Source organism: Sciurus carolinensis, unplaced genomic scaffold, assembly GCF_902686445.1.
Source record: "Sciurus carolinensis unplaced genomic scaffold, mSciCar1.2, whole genome shotgun sequence".
Lineage (NCBI taxonomy): Eukaryota > Metazoa > Chordata > Mammalia > Rodentia > Sciuridae > Sciurus > Sciurus carolinensis.
This window is the reverse complement of record NW_025920136.1, coordinates 1,810,904-1,827,664: the sequence shown is the minus strand read 5'-3', so window position 1 is coordinate 1,827,664 and position 16,761 is coordinate 1,810,904. Positions and strand designations below refer to the sequence as shown.

The 16,761-nt window shown below is 36.4% G+C and overlaps 1 pseudogene; it reads right to left on the bottom strand.

Moving 5' to 3' along the window:
* Positions 1-317: 317 nt before the first annotated feature.
* LOC124974180 (5'-AMP-activated protein kinase subunit beta-2-like) lies at positions 318-10,264 on the bottom strand (annotated as a pseudogene).
* Between the last annotated feature and the right edge of the window lie 6,497 nt (positions 10,265-16,761).

Below are 16,761 nucleotides of genomic sequence, written 5' to 3'. Positions count from 1 at the left end.
TATTATTTGAACTAGAAGCTAAACCTGACTTTCTGAAAATGCTGTCTTAGTGCTATGAACTCAAATAAGTAGGTGGCATAAAAGTTCTAGCCACCCAAAAAGAAACTGGGAAATAAAATAGACCATTCAATCACTGCACAAGTCAGTTAGCCAGAACACAGAAACAGAAATTGAAAACTGTCTAAAAAGTAAGTTCTTCTTAACAATTACTGTAACCTTCAGGTAAAATGAAGTAGCTGAGCAAGTAACCACTGCACAACATATTACCCATAACCTTTCATATAGCTGAGATATGAAGAACCAAGGACACCACTTGCCTTAATAGATAATGCATAGAGATGGTTCAGCATAACATGGTTGGGTCAGGAAGTAAGACTGGATCACACTAAGATACAAAAAAATTAAAAAGAATAACATTAGTTGTATGGACAAACCATTAGCTTACTCTTTCTCAGAGTTTTCTGGGATTGCTAAGAACACCTTATCTTTATCTCCTTTAAATAGTGTATCCACTCCAGTATGTATCAGTAATAGATTCTTATAACAGAAAATTTGGAAAATTCTCAGTTCATGGCAGAAACCCTAAGTATCAAGATCTGCTAATCTTAATAGAGCTATAACAAAAATTTTATGTACAACAATTATGGAAGATTTGCATTAAATGGCAAAAGTAATCTTAGTGAGAATCAATGAGAATAAATACAGAAGTCAATTATATGCAAGCAAAAATTGTAACTCTTTTGTATATTCCCAAATGATAAGTATTCCTTATCTCATGTTGGAAGAGAAATCTCAGAAATTAGTTCTAGAATACACTGTGATCCTGGTTTTTTTAAGGAACAGAGACAACTATAAGCTTTGATTTTAGTTCCTGAATAAGCTAACAAACTAGACTTGATAAAAGGAGTCTATAGTGCTAGTCCTATGTATATGATTTATAATCTCAATATACCTTTATAGTAATCCCAACCTCTAGGATTACTGAATTTTGGCCAAATTAATCCTATAGTTCCCCAGATTCTCCAGCAATATTCTCAGAATACTTACAGAAATATTAGTGTCCTTGTTAAGAATAATTTGGAGTAGGTGAGAAGGAAGGATGGGTGGGATTTGAATTTCTCTTCAGATCAAAATACATACATTTCTTGACCATAAGGCCCAGGGGTTGAGCTGGAAAGATCTAAAAGATATTTTCACAAATATGAGGAAAAATATAAAAATTAGGATAATGCATAGAAAAATACATGGCCACTAATATTAAATATAGAAGTCATGGATCATAACTTTTTACCCATTGGGTCTACAAGTGTCAAGCAGTGCAAGGAAAAAGTTGTCTAACATGGCAACAAGATTGTATGAAGAGGAGAGGGATCATAGACTTGAGCTAAGGAAAGAGCTACCATATTTATCAGCTTTACAACCTTGAAAAATGCTTTTACCTGTTTCCTCATCCATAAAAATAAAAAGAATCCTTGCCCTATTTCCAATTTCATTGAGGAAACTAGAGAGATAATGGATGTGAAGAGGCCTTGCAAACTTTAAAACAATGTGAACAAATTAGGTTTCATTTTTCCCCCACCCAAGCAACACATAACAAGTTTACAAATTCTATGATTTCTGATACTACAATGACTGCAGCAATAAGAACAAGATCTATGTAATAGTCATTAGGGAAATGCAATTCAAAACCACAGTGAGATGATATTTCATACACACTAGGATGGCTATAATTAAAAGGACAAACTAATGAATACTGGCAAAGATGGAGAAGTTGGAACTTTCAAACTACAGTAGTCCCATTGCCAGTGGGAAATCTACAATAGTATAGCCACTTCAAAGAGTTAAACAGAAAGTTACCACATGAATCAACAATTACATACCCAGGTATATATCCAAGATATACGTGCCCACATGAAAACTCATATGTTAATGTTTATAGTACCAAGAAACGGAAACAATACAAATGTCTATCAATAACAAATAAACAAAATGGTATGTCCATACCATGGAATATTATTGTGTCATAAATAGATTCATGTTTCAATATGAATGAACCCTGAAAACATTAAGCTAAGTGAAAGAGTCTCACAAAAATTACCATGAATAGACAAATCCATAAAGACAGAAAGTAGACTCGTGGTTGATAGAAGTATGAGAGAGGAAGGAATGGAAAGTGACTGCAAATGGGTACAGGGTTTCTTCTGAGGATGATAAAAATGCTCTGGAACTACCAGTAATGTAACACAACTCTGAATATACTAAAACTTATGAAATCATATAATTTAAAAGGATGAATTTATGGTATGTAAATTATACTTCAAAAATGGAAAAAAAATAATGCATCCTAGAAGGAAAAATTTAACAATAAGGAAAATTGTTTTTGTTTAAAGATTTAAAAAAATGTTTTATACTCTCCAGTGGAAGATTATAATAGTTCATTTAAAGAACTGATTTCAGTTAAACATATATGAAGCAAAAGCAAAATTAATAAATACAGTGATATTTTATAATATCTTAAAAACTTTCCAAAGCTCATCCCATTATTATGTCATGTAATCCACAAAACACTGCTGGGAAGTATACAAAATATATTTTTTAATTTCCTTATCCTCATCTCAAAAAAAAAATACAAATTGGTTAAGTAACTGGCTACACTAAACTTAGTGCAAATTCAAACCTAATAAAAATGTATTCTAAGGCTTACCAGAATGGATTGGGAAATTAGGTGAAAGAGGGAAGTGAGAAATATCAAAAGTATGTTGGTCTTCTCTCTGTATAGTTATTCTTGACTATTATTAATAGGTTACTTTGTCAGAATCATATAATGCAAAAATATAGTTACCTCTGACCTCATAATTTAATTTGGTATCTTTAAACCCTTTTAAATCTCTTCCCACCAAAGAGAATGTCTGCCTTAACTTTGAGAGCTTATATAATGAAAACATTATTATCCAAAATTTTCTAAATAATTATTATACTATGCAGTTTTAGAAACAACATGTCATCCTTATGCCCTGTGATTATTAATATGTTCCACTTCAGGACTTGTGATTGCTGAGAAACACTGAGTCCAACTCCTGATTTTACTGTTATAGAATACAGAACCAAAAGAATTGAGGTCCTTGTCCACAATGGTAAAACTACTTAGTAGCAGAGGCAGGTTTTGAACTCAAAGCGAGAAGAGTACTCAGTGTAAATACAGCACACACTTCCTTAGACAGGCATAGCTCTTACTGTAAAGTAGCAAACCAGTATTTATGAATATGGTTTGGAGAATATTTTCATTACTGACATAGTAAATTAAGTAGAGATGAAGGTCTTGGAAAAAATATTATAGGAAAAAATGGGACTGATGATATAGCTCAGCTTGTAAAGTGGCCTTGAAAGCACAAGGCCCTGGGTTCAATCCTCAGCACTGCAAGAAAAAAAAAAAGAAAAAGAAAGAAAAGTATATAGAAATCTTTTCCCATACCAGGGAATTTTTTTAAGTCAAAAATTTACAAAATTTTGATTATATGCAAAAGAATTGCTTGATATTGTGTGTGTGTGCTTGTTTTTTCAGCTACTTTGTCCCAACGACTACTATAATTGTAGGATCTCATAAAACTACAGAACTGCCAACTGATTTATCAAGCTGGCACATTAAGCTGAGGCAGCTTAATAAGACAAACAAGGCACATCTAGTCTCTGCTGGGTGATACCACCAAAGGTCAATGGAAAACTTGAAATATTACTAGGAAGAGTTTTCAAAAAATAGGCTATAGTCCACTAATGGGCTGTAAAAAATACAATAGCAGCCACATGCTGTGGCACAAGCCTGTAATCCCAGTGACCCAAAATGCTGAGGCAGGAGGATCTCAAGTTCAAGGCAAGTCACAGCAACTTAGTGAGACCCTGATTCAAAATAAAAGGGGTTGTGGTTATGGTTCAGTTGGAAGAGGGTCTCTGAGTTCAATTTCAATACCAAAATAAATAAATAAATAAATAAATATTTTTAAAAAACAGAAAAGAATACATCACAGAGAATAAAGGCAAACATTATACCACATATTACACTTCTGTATATCTGTTATGTGTGTATTGGGCTGCAAAGCAAAATAAATGTCTTACTGTAGATACTTGGTTAAAAAGTTAAAATACACTAGACTGAGACTTTTTGGTATAAAGAATAGAATCTAAATGTTTATATAAGAAATATGTGCACATATATAAAGGATTCAGAAGATTCCTGAGAAGAAATGGAAATAAAAAACAAAATTTAAAGATTACTTTCAAGATCAAAATTTAAAAACCACTCTTGGATTACAAGAAATACAAGGCAAAAGAGAGTAAATATTATAAAATTACCTTGACAAGATGTCTCAGAGCTTTTCATAGAATCTTGTTTTAAAGCATCAAACACCTCAAAATCAGGTTTCTTGACATGGGTCAAATTGCTCATCGTGCCAAACTGACTGGTAACCATAGTCTGAATCAATAAGCAGAAAAAAATTTTTGAATTCCCTTTTGAATTCCTCTTTTCCACTCATCCTCCTCTCTGCATCTACTAAAAATTACAAATGATCACACTCAGCATCTCCATCTTTTATCAAGAGGAATCCTTTAGGGTAAGGGAACTGCTACTATCAATTCAGAGAGGAATGATAGTTAAAATGAGGTTGCTAAGTCATGGTGATTTTGGAGATCAAAGCCTTACCTCTGATGGATCATGAACCCACTGTCCAACTACAAAAAACTTGTATTGGTTCTCCCCCCACAGGGAGATCCAAGATGGCAATGAAGTCATTATGGCTGTAGAAGAAAACATAAGGTCAGTCAAGTTGCTTTAAGAAGACAGAATATAGAAAATCAAGTGGTAATTATAGCATTATACCAATGATTTCCCTTATCCCTAAGCCACTGTGTCCCTTGTGTAAAAAATATAATATATTCATCAACTCTCTTTATCTATATCATGTTAGACATATGTTTCCAACCCTTCCAACAACTTTGGTTCTTAAGCCAATGCCTAGAAAAAAATAGTCAATGATCTCTCAAATTGGTTCATCTTGCTATAACTATTTTGCTCTTGCAGAACAGATCCCTCATAAGTATAAGTACCTTAGCAGATTTGGGATATAGGGTACTTTCCATACTTTGGTGAGTCATTACTGTAAAATGACCTATCTGGTTATCTGGGCCATTCTAGTAATCAGTTAATTCATCATTGCTCTGGAAGTACCACATAACACTACCACCTTGAATTTTACAGTGCATTTTGCTTTAGTGCAGAAGTCACAGCAACAGATTCTGTCAGTTACACCCTTCCTCCAAACATAGAAAAGACCTGTGCAACACCATCCTAAAGAATACACTCACAAAGCTATTATAAATTCCCTTGAGGTAATGTTATTCTAAGTGGTAAAGCATCTGACACACAATGAGGTTAAAAACCAATGCCATAGATACTAAGTGGTTACAGAATAGGGCATATTTCAAAGAAAGCATCTAGTGGATGGACATGGGAAGTCCAGCCTGTTCACTCTTATTAGAAAGGATAACAGGTCAGGTTGTATTCCTGGACCCCTCAGTCTCAACCAAAACACTTACCTCCACCTCTTAATCAGTAGAATCTTGGTGCTCCAGTTGTTGAAAGACCCATAAATGAAGACCTCCGTGCCTCCTTCAGACCAGCGGATAACAGTAGTCTGGGCCTGCTGGGTGGGCTTTATGGAGTTGTTCAAATCCTGCTACCATGATACAAACTATTTGTCCCCAGGGAGCTGTAAGAAGGAGTAGGTTATCATTAGAATAAATTGTGACCCAAGAATTCTTAAAAAGATCATTCTCCTTCTTAGAGTAGAAAGGGGTGCTAGGCTTCAACCAAGGAAATAAGCCTTAAAATTAGAATAAATCAGATTTTTACAAACCATAGAAAAAGAACTCATCTTGAACCAAAACTGGTCAAATGGCTTATGCTCAAGTCCTGCATAAATCAGAGTCTAACTTTTGAGTTTGCATATATTACTTAACCTTTCATAGCCCCAAGATTGCCCTTTAAAAAAGAAAAGAAAAGAAAAAGAAAACCCTACTGCCTACTGCCAGTTTAATTTTCATAGGCAGGCAATTATAACATGCTTCTGAGTACCTCTTAAGAGAGAGAAAATAATAAAAACAAAAGATGGCTATATTTTTAAAAATTAAGTCAGGTATATATTTTTCACAAGCAACTATAAACAGCCCTCATTTATCAACTGTAAAGAAAGTTACAGATATCAAACTTCATAAAAAATTTATAAACTCTATTTTAGCTAATAAGTTACACAAAGAAGGGACATTAAAAATTTAGTATTAAAGGTCTGGGGAAGTAGCTCAGTGCCAGAGCACTTGCCTAGCCTATGTGAGGCCCTAGGTTCAAGCCCCAGAACTACAGATTAATCAGTTAATTAATTAAAATTAAAAATAACAGATCATTCATTTTATAAAATGGAAAAATACTGGGTGAGAATGTAGCTTAGTAGTAGAGGACTTGGCCTAGCTAATGAGAGGCAGTGCTAGAACAAAAAAGTGGTTATGAAATCATATTTGCTCACCTATGACAGGCTTATTCTATTTGAGGTATAGGAATGCAAATTTTGGCACCTCAAAAAGCAAAAGACAATAAAAACATTTTTCTTTAACAAAAATAATTATATAATCAAATAAAGTTTGCAGGATTCTGAAAAATATTAACTCCTTAGATTTTTTTTTATTACCATCCCTTTAGGCCAGTAGTTGACAAACTGCAGCCAGTAAGGCAGGTGCTTTCATAAAGTTTTTACTGAAAAATAGCTACACTCATTTGTATGCCTATTATCTATAGCTGTTTCTACACCACCATGGAAGCAGCTGTGAAAGACTGTATTATCTACATAGTCTAAAATATTTACCATGTGGTCCCTTACAGAAAATATTTGCTAAGCCCTGCCTTAAACTAGTAACAGGTAAAAAGGACTTTACACTGTTAAGTAAAAATATTACCAAACAAAATAAAGTGCATTAAAAAAAAAAAGACTAGCTTATTTACTTAGGATTTTTGTGTGTGTGAAGGTGGTGGGGAATGGAAAAGTCTACTTTCTGTACTATCTCTCTCTATTCCTCAAAACTACAGTCTGAGAAACCAGGTACATAATCTAAAATAAAATTCAAGGTCTGGGGATGTAGGTTGGTGGTAGAACACTTGCCTAGAAGACATGAGGCCTTGGGTTCCTGCCCCAGAAGCACAGATTAATTACTTAATTAACTAAAAGAAAGCAAAAATCTGAAAAAAGAAAACTGAAGAGGCTTTTACAATATTACATGGAATCAGCATAAGAGAAAACCTAGTATCCATATTCTAAAAGCAATGCATTCTGTCTGACTGGCTGCATTAGACAGGAATTTTTGCATATGCCTAAGAATAACCTGAGATTCTGATTCAGACATAGAATCTGAAAATCTATTTTTAAAATCATCCCAGATAAGACTGGGATTATGTTAAAATAGAGAGAAAACCTCATCTTTTGAGGTACATCATAATTTGTTATAACATATGGAATTTGCTTCAAAAAATTGGTGGAGGAATAGAAGATCAGGGTATGGATTATGATGGGCTGACAGAGCTGACTCCATGAGAATGTTATAGGCCACTCTATAAGGGAAATGACTAAACAGACTCCATTTTGCTCTGAGACTCCATGTTATGTAGGAAATAAGCTTCTCCCATGGGAACACTCTGCCTTTGTACCCATCATCAGTTACTTGGTGCAACAAGTTTAACAATACACAATGATAATTCCTATGTAAAGGAAAATTGCTCTCTTTTGATTCTTATTGCTCCTAAACAATGTACCATGTAAACAGTGATTGTGTGGATGTTAGTAACCATTCTTTAGTTTTTACCTAGGTGAGGGTCATTTTGACCCACTTCTTCCTCTGTTGATGATCTCATGATGTTAGTTTGTGATTTTGAATCATAGCAACAGACACTTATGATTGATGTGATTTTTGGTATAAAAACCCCTATAACCCTGTGGTCGGGATTGTTCTTCCAATAGCCATTTTTTGGGGCATTGTATGAGACAGCCAGCCAGCTTAATAAAGACTTTCAAATTTGGACTTCTCAGTGGTGATTGAATTGTTCTTAAGTTGCACCCCATAACATTGATGATATACATTCATTCATGCTTTCATCAATCTCTAAACTTGGTGAGAGGTACACAGAGTTCATTATACTGTTCTTCATACTTTGTAAATGATTCAAATTTTCCATAAAGTATTTAAACAAATCTCAGGTGATTCCAATACATAAATAAGATTGAGAACCATTGAATTAGTCTGCTGAAAAATGCTGGCATTGAATGGAGGCCCTACTGCCACTGTTTCTATCAATTATTTTCCAACTTAAGATTTCATTTAGAATCTGAAAGTCACAAACTACTAATGCTCCAACATTTGGAGCAAAGATCTTCCACTTATGACATAACATTCCTGTGGTAGGATTCTAATGTAGCTGACTAGAAAAAAGGTTGATTACTTTAAGTTAAACAGCAGAACCACTGATAAAAGAGGCAAAACAACAATTAAAATTATAGTTTGAAGAGGCTTTAGTAAAATACAGAGGGAAGAAAAGGGTCGGTCAAAAACCCTTAAATTTGGGTGGGACCATAAGAATTATATGAACCATTTTCTTGTTTTCCAAATGGCAAGATTGGAATGAGGGAAAGAATGATCCAGAATAGGCCCCAATTCACACAGAACAATTTGGCTTTAATTCAGGACACCAACGACTTCAGTAATGGTTGGACAAATACAATGTACTCAAATCCTGAGTCAATTGATGTAGAAAAAGGGGTAAAAATCAATGACTCAAATCCTGAGTCATTGATGTAGGAAAAGGGGTAAAAATACAATGAGGTTCATCACCTTGGGAAAGCTTTAAAAAAGTAAATACAGATGGCTGTGTAGACCGACCACATGATGAAGAAATTCTGAAGTGGGAGAAGAAAGAAAGAAATGGAGAAAAAGCCCCACAAATTGCCCCTTTCAACCACTCTTATTTCTCCCTCTATGATAATGTTCTCAATTGGGTTCCAAAAATAAACCATAGCATCCAAATTCCATGTACTACTGCTGTAGCAAATAAAACTAATTTCTGTCCAAAGCCTCAAACCTATCCCCCAATTGCCTCAATCCCTCCATTTTTCTATTTCATCCCTGAAGATCCTACCAGAAAGAATTAAATGTATTTATGCTGAAAATTGTAAGTTATTAGAAACATTAGGATGGAATCACATTGGTGTCAATTCCATCTGTCTTTTATGTTAGGGGGGAACACGATTGACCTCTTCCTGTAACTCCTTCAATTGAAAGTATGGTTTTCAGTGAAGCATTGAATTATTGCTTTTAGGTTAAGGAAAAATTTTGAAGGACTACTGTGGAGTGGAGCTATCTGGGAATCACTGTCTCTCCCACTTGAGAAGCTGGCCTGAAAGCACAGTCACCACAACTACAAAATATAGGACAAAAACTGAACTGTCAACTAAATGTTTCCCTTTATTGGTCTCCAAGTCTAGGCACAAGTATTCTAGTTAACAAGTGGTGGGTTCTCACAGCCACGCCAAAGGGGAAAAGGACCCAAAGTGCAGAGTTCCTAAAAGAGCAAAAAGGATCCAAACAAACAGAAAATTCCAGGAAAAAATTCACTTAGCCATTTCAAGGAAAATGTAAGCAACTGAGCTAGGGTCAGCAGCCCAAACAATCTACCCCCTCAAGATTTCCACCATAGCTTACAACCTATAAATTGTTAGAAGAACCAAGGATGGTGAGGGCGGGGAAGGTGTCTATGGTCCCTGCCCTAAATAATGTGACTCAAGGCTTGGTCAAACCACCAAGAAAACAAGAACTCCACATCTGCCTTATATTGAGGCAGCACCACAAGAGGGATTTACTATCCAACACCTCCATCTCTGGAATAACCCTTTAATTAAAAAAAAAAAAAATTATCGTAACCCAGTTTAGTGTGATGAAGAGGAGCCAAGGAAAGGAGGAGGTGTCCGGAAGCCAAGCAGCAGCTGCACCGCCATGGTAGGGGGCACGGAGCGAGACCTTGGAGTCCAGCAGGTGGAAGACGCCTGAGTCGCTGGTGCTCCCCACCATAACCTTGGGCTCCTTGTCCAGGGCATGGTCGCCATCACCCTCTGCGCATGCAGCCTTGGCGCTGTGATGTTCCCCGGACACCCAGTCAGTCGCTGGTGGTGTTTCCCATGGCTGCAGCTCAATTCAGGGACCACCTGGTGTACAGAGCTACACCCGGCGGTGAACAAACACACCAGCAGCCGCGGTCAGGGGCACCCTGTCCCCGCCTCTGCGCCTGGAGACCCGGGAAGGGAATCCCCACCACAGGAAACTGTGCCCCATGGTCCCCAACCTCCTGGCCTACAGTGACTCCCACAAGCCCCTGGTCTCCCGCGGCCCCCACTCTGGAAACCCACCCTGGGGACTCCCCCAAAGTACCGTGCCCACTCCCACACCCCAATCACCTCCAGCGATGTGCTCCTTTTCCCCAGGACCACGGGTGAGTTGGCCGTTGGGCAGGCAAGGCCACCAACAAAGTTATTGAAATTGAAGCCGCACCCAGGCCAGGGACCTGGGTTTCCTCCTAAAATGGCTACAAGGCCCATAGCTCTAGGCCGCTCCTGTGAGATCCGGCCGCCTGCCACCATGGCTCCCCAGCGTGCCCGCCTCTCTAGCTGCCTCCACCTCGATGGTGGGCACACACAGCCTTCAGCTCTGCATGGGGGCGCTGGACAGGGACCGCCCCATGTGGATGCCATGCCTGAAGCGCCAGAGCTGCAGCCCTGCGCTGCCTGGTGAGTGGACAGCTCTTAGGACGCCATGGGCTAGGTGCTGCAGGACCAGTGCAGCTTTTCTATGACTGCCTCACATGGCCTCAGATGTGCCGAAACATTTTATGAGCCATGTCTCTCTGAGCAGTGACGGGGAGAGGAATAATATTGTGGACTTCATCTCCAGGGAGAGGGAAGTAGAGGTGAAGGTTAGAAGCTGATACTGTGCAGAACCACAGGAAGGACTGGTCAGCCTGAATTGGGGTCCTGGGGAATAATTCGATATGGAGTGTCTAATAGTAGATAGACCCTGACAAATTAGTGAATTGTTAGAAGGAGAATGCTCTTATAAACTAAGAAATAGCATTTTTTGCAATGATTAACTCCAGAAGAAATAAACTCCAAGAGAAAGGGCAATTTAAAAAAAAAATTAGAAGGCACACAAAATGTATAAAAATGTCACAGACAATTCTAGGGTTTGGAGGAGTCCAAGATTTTATGATAATGGGACTGAACATTCCCTATAAAAAACCTTTATTACTCAATATTTGTTATATATACAGACCAGCAGCATTCATGTATCACCTGGGAGCTTGTAAGAATCTAAGCAGGATCCTAGGTCCCATCCTCGTGTACAGAACCAGAATCTGCATTTTAACAAGGGTATTTTAAAGTGTGAGAATCACTGCTTTGACAGCTGATAACAGCATAGATCCATATTTGATCCCTTTTCATATTCTGCACACACCATGTAGATAATTAGCTTTCAGTAAACATTTGCTGAGTGAAGAGTACAGGAATACTGCTCACTAAATTTCTAACAAGATATCCCACTTAGGAATCATGATGGGGAAGTCAGCCAAAGTTGGGGAACTCCAACTCACACAGGACATTGTTTCTGAGTGAGTGGCACTGTTTGTTGTAAAGTCTGTTCTTGTATTATGAAGTTGAAAAATCTACTTAATATACACTGCACCCTCCATTCTTTGCTCTGTTTCTTTATGAACTCATATATTTGCTGTTGATCAAAAACAGTTTAAGGGAAGAGGTGAAATTTTACCACAACTTCTTGCTCACCCCTCCAAATTCTTGACTGCCTGAGTACCTCCTTTTGGTTATCCTTACTTTTTCCCTCTCACCTCCAATTCCTTTCCTTCCCTGGGGGCTGACTGGGGACTGAACCCAGGGCTTATGTGCATGTGAGGCAAGCACTCTACCAACTGAGCTATATCCTGAGCCTTGTTTCTGTTCTCTTAAAGGAAGAAAAGCAGCAGCAAGGTGATTAGCTGATTGAGGAGAGGAGACAAGTATTTGAAGTTTGAACAGGTAGGAGGTGTGAAATAATCAACTAGAATAGTAGGATAGAGAATTGACTAGAAAATCTAAGTGTGAATGGCAGATTGTACTGAAGGTCTAGATATGTTTGGTGGTTATGAATTTAAGACAAGCCAATCCACCATAGTGGTATTTTTGTCTTACCGTATTTAGCTTTTTGGGTGCAGGCATATACCAAAGGTAAAGTTTATCCAAGCAGGTATGAGAAGGGCAACAAAAGAGTTGAGAATGCATAGCAGGGTGGAATTATAATGCTGGGTGGTAAACCTGTCGATCTGGGAAAAGAAGAGCAGATTGATGGAGGGGCCAGTGGAGTCAAAGAACTGGATGATGACAGTAAATACCAGAGGGAATGAGCTTAGTAGGTAAGAGATGGTTGGAAGAGTAGGATGTTTGACATTGCTATTTCAGTGATGTTGCAATTATTAGCATTGTCTTAGATATGACCATAGGTGTAGGTAGGTGAAGTGAGGTGGATCATAAAATCATTGAAATAAGGTACAGAACTGAAAAATTAGATGACAGAATGTTAAAGGCCCACTTTAACATTCATTTCCTCTTCCTTTTCAATAACCTTGGTATGTTTTCTTTATGTATAAAAACACATTTCTTAGCTTCCCTAGTAGCTAGATATGTGATTACATTCTTCCAGTGAGATGTAAGTGGAAATTCTATATGGAACTTCTGTTAAATCTCCTTAAAAGAAAGGGTGTGCCTTACATTTCTCCTCCCTTCTGTGTGGCTGTTCATATAATGGCTGAAATCCAGCATTCACCTTGGACCGTGAAGTAACTGAGAATAGTACAGCAGAAAAAAGAACTATGGAGCTGTTATGCATCAGTCTACTCTGGACTTTTTTATATGAGAGAAAAATAAGCTTCAGTCTTGTTTACATCATTTTTGGGGGCTTTTCAATTATATATAGCCAAACCTAATCCTAACTAATATGTTAGATTGATGAAAGTTAATACCTAGATACTAAAGTCAACTGCAGGAGTAGTTACGTTTACAGAGAAAGTCAAAAGCTTGATACTAAAATATTTACAGAATGAAGGGGATTTAATGTGTCTGAAAATAACTACAATGAGGAGAGGTGGTGGCCAGTACTTCAAAGGAGCAGGAGGATTTGAGAAAGTAAAGAGAAACAGCAATGAGTAACTCTAGGCAGCATGAGCAATGAAGAAGACATACCCCATTTTGACTTTTTATATTGATACTGACTTTTTTAAAAAGACGTATTTCATTGAGTAAATAAGTTACAGACAGACACTTGTGTTTCAAACCACAACAGAATATTAGACATTGACTCAGATCTGTGATCCATTCCAGGATATCTTCTGAAAGAACGTTTGCCCACAGACATTTCAAAATGTTAAGCACCCCTGATCTCATTAATGTTTTCTCAAAGTGTTGTTCACTATTTAAGTCTTTAAAAACTTGATTAAATTTTTATCTCCCATGTTACATGTATTCATTCAATTAATTAATCTATGGACACTTGACTGTGTTCCAGGCACTACACTAGGCACTAGGAACACATAAATTGATTGCAAAGTATCTGCCTCCCAAGAGTTTACTAATTGAAAGAGGAACCATGTGAGAGGACTGTTACCATGTAGTTTGATAAGGATATTCAACAGGTGTAGTAAAAGCACAAAGGAGCCCAGTGTTTCATATTGGGGTTCAGGAAAGAGAAAAAAGATGAATTGAATCTTGAAGATGATGGAGGTATTATTTAGCTGGAGAATTTACTGAAAGTACAACAGAAGAATGTACAGTGTACAGAAGCATGGAAAATCATGCACTTTGGGAACTTCCAAGTAGGTAGTCTAGAGAATGTTTATTATTGCATTACTATTAGCCACAGTAACAAGGCAGGCCAAGTATTAAGTAATATTACCTTAGTTATGTATGTAGTTGCCCTTAATATAAATGTCATTTGTGGGGACTGCTGACTTCATGTTCTCTGATACAAGAAAACTTATCTAAGTGAATTGAAGAAATTGTCTTTTGACTTTGTATCACCATTTCTCAGTCAATACAATTACAGTCAATACTTACTCAGCAAAGGAGGCAAAATTTGCTGTGGTAAGGTAGATTTTGTTTTAATAGATCAACTTAATTTGAGAGTAATCAGGTAAACACATAGTAATATAAATGAATGGTATAGTTAATGTTCTTCCTCTAAGAAAATTTCACTAGACTGTAGCTTTGGGTCAAATACTGCATCAATTAAATACATTTCTTTTTTAAAGTAGTTTTTAATTTTGAAATAGTTTTTGATTTAGAAAGATTGCAAAAATATTTCATAGTTCTTGGATATACCACACCTAGTTTTCCTTATTGTTGACACATTATTATGGTACATTTGTCACAACTCATAAACCAACATTGACACATTATTATTAATCAAAATGCCCACTTTATTTGTATTCACCTATTTTTTAAATTGATCCTCTCTTTAATCCAGAATACCCATTACATTTATATGACAGATCTCCTTAGCTCCTGTGTACTGTGACAGTTGCTAAAAATTTCCTTGTTTTTGATTACCTTGAAGTTTTGAAGTGGTCAGGTAGTTTGTAGAATATTCCTCAACTTGAGATTATTGATACTTTTATCATGGTTAAACTGTGTTATGTTTTAGGGGAGGAATACCACAGAAGTAAATACCTCCTTGTCATATCATTTCAAGGGTACATATTGCCAGTATGACTTATCACTGTTGATGTTAATCTTGATCACCTAGTCTCAGTGGTATTTGTCAATTTTTTCCACTGCAGTCACTTTTTCCCCTTTCCATACTGCAATTTTTGGAGGGAAGTCAATCTATGCAGCCCATTTAAAAAGTAGAAAATTGTGTTTCATCTCTTTGAGAAGAAACTATCTATATAAATTCAGAATTCTTTTGTATGGGAGAGTTGTCTGTTACATATCATTTATTAATTCATTCATTTAATCATTTATTTATATCACTATAGAATCATGTGTTTTTATGTCTTATATTCTAATACTAGGTTATTTGTTTTATTGTTCAAACTTTCCACTATATGATGGCTCTGGTGTCCCTTTGACATATGCTTATTCAGTTTCTGTTTTGAGCACTTTCTTACTCTCTGGCATTACAAGAATGCATTTTTCTTTGGTAACCAGATTTAATACAATTGGAAAAATTTTACATATGTATATGTATACATGTATATTATCTTAATATAAAGAGCAAAATAAGTAAGTTAAATATTAGTATATATGCATCAATAACTAAGGGTTTGCATCTTGAGATGTTTTGAGTGCAATATCCTATTCACATCTTGCTTTCAGCTTGGTTGAGAAAATGAGTGAAGATTTCTTTTTTGGTAGATTTACATAATAGAAATCTAATCAATTTAAAAATAAACACTTTAAAGAGGAAATTGAGGTATTGTTAATAATAATTAGGAATTATTAGAGGATTATTAATTCAATATATTTTTATTCTAAAACAGAGATAAGTTTATATTACAAAAGGAGAAAATTTAAGAGACCTTCAATTTACTTTTGAACAAGAGTAATCTGCAGATCAAAAAATATTAGTTCTACTTTAATAGATGACAAATCCCTTGTATCATAAATATTAGAAAAGGAAAAAGACCTAAGACATAATATCAACTTTCAGTACTTTAGTTCTTGAAAAGGTGAAATGATAGGCAGCTGCCCAAATGATTATGTGATTAAGAAGTTTTAGCTCTCACATTTCTAATTCTCTTTTGTGCATTTGTATTTGTTGGATGTCCTTTTAGTTGTTTATTTTCCCTGTAATTTATCCTGCAAATTTATCCTGTAGTTAAGAAATTGGTAGCAATCCAAACTTATAAACATATTGCAAAACAGCTATTAATTAACATACACTTGATTGGTACTCTCAGCACCTTTCCCTATGAAGTTCATTGTGCTTGTCAGCTGACAATTTATCATGAACTAGAACAAAGCAAAACTTCAACAGATGAGAAAAAGAATCAGCAGAAGCACTGGATGTAAAACCAACTTCCTGCTTTCTATTTCTTTGCTCTGTTTTTCAGAACCACACTGTATGACATAAGAAAAAGAGGTTTTAGAAAAATATTCCTATGTTTTAGACATAACCTCTTTGAATTCTTATTACTTAGAATCTACTTGAAGGAATGGGAAAAAATTAGAATAGAGGAGACAAAACACATTTGTAGTTCACATTACAATAGTTGTCAGTGTAAGGTATAAAACCACCTTTCTCTCCTGCTACAGGGACCACCTGTCAATGTGCATTACATCTGCCTCTCCTGTTACAGGAACCCAGCCTCCCAACCCATCTGTCAATCTGCACTACGCCCACCTCTCCCATTACAGGAATTTCCGGCTTACGTTGCCATAACCTTCCTGCCTCCCACATTACGTTCTAATATGTCATTGGTCCATCAGTCAGTCTGTAATAATCCTCCTCCACGATTGGTTCCTCCCAGCCCACGATATTCCGATAACTGAGGAGAAACCCTGCACCATCTTCTTTTCCTTTCCCTCTTTTCCCCAAGCAGGCATGATTTGTCCACATAAAATAAAAAGTTCCTCG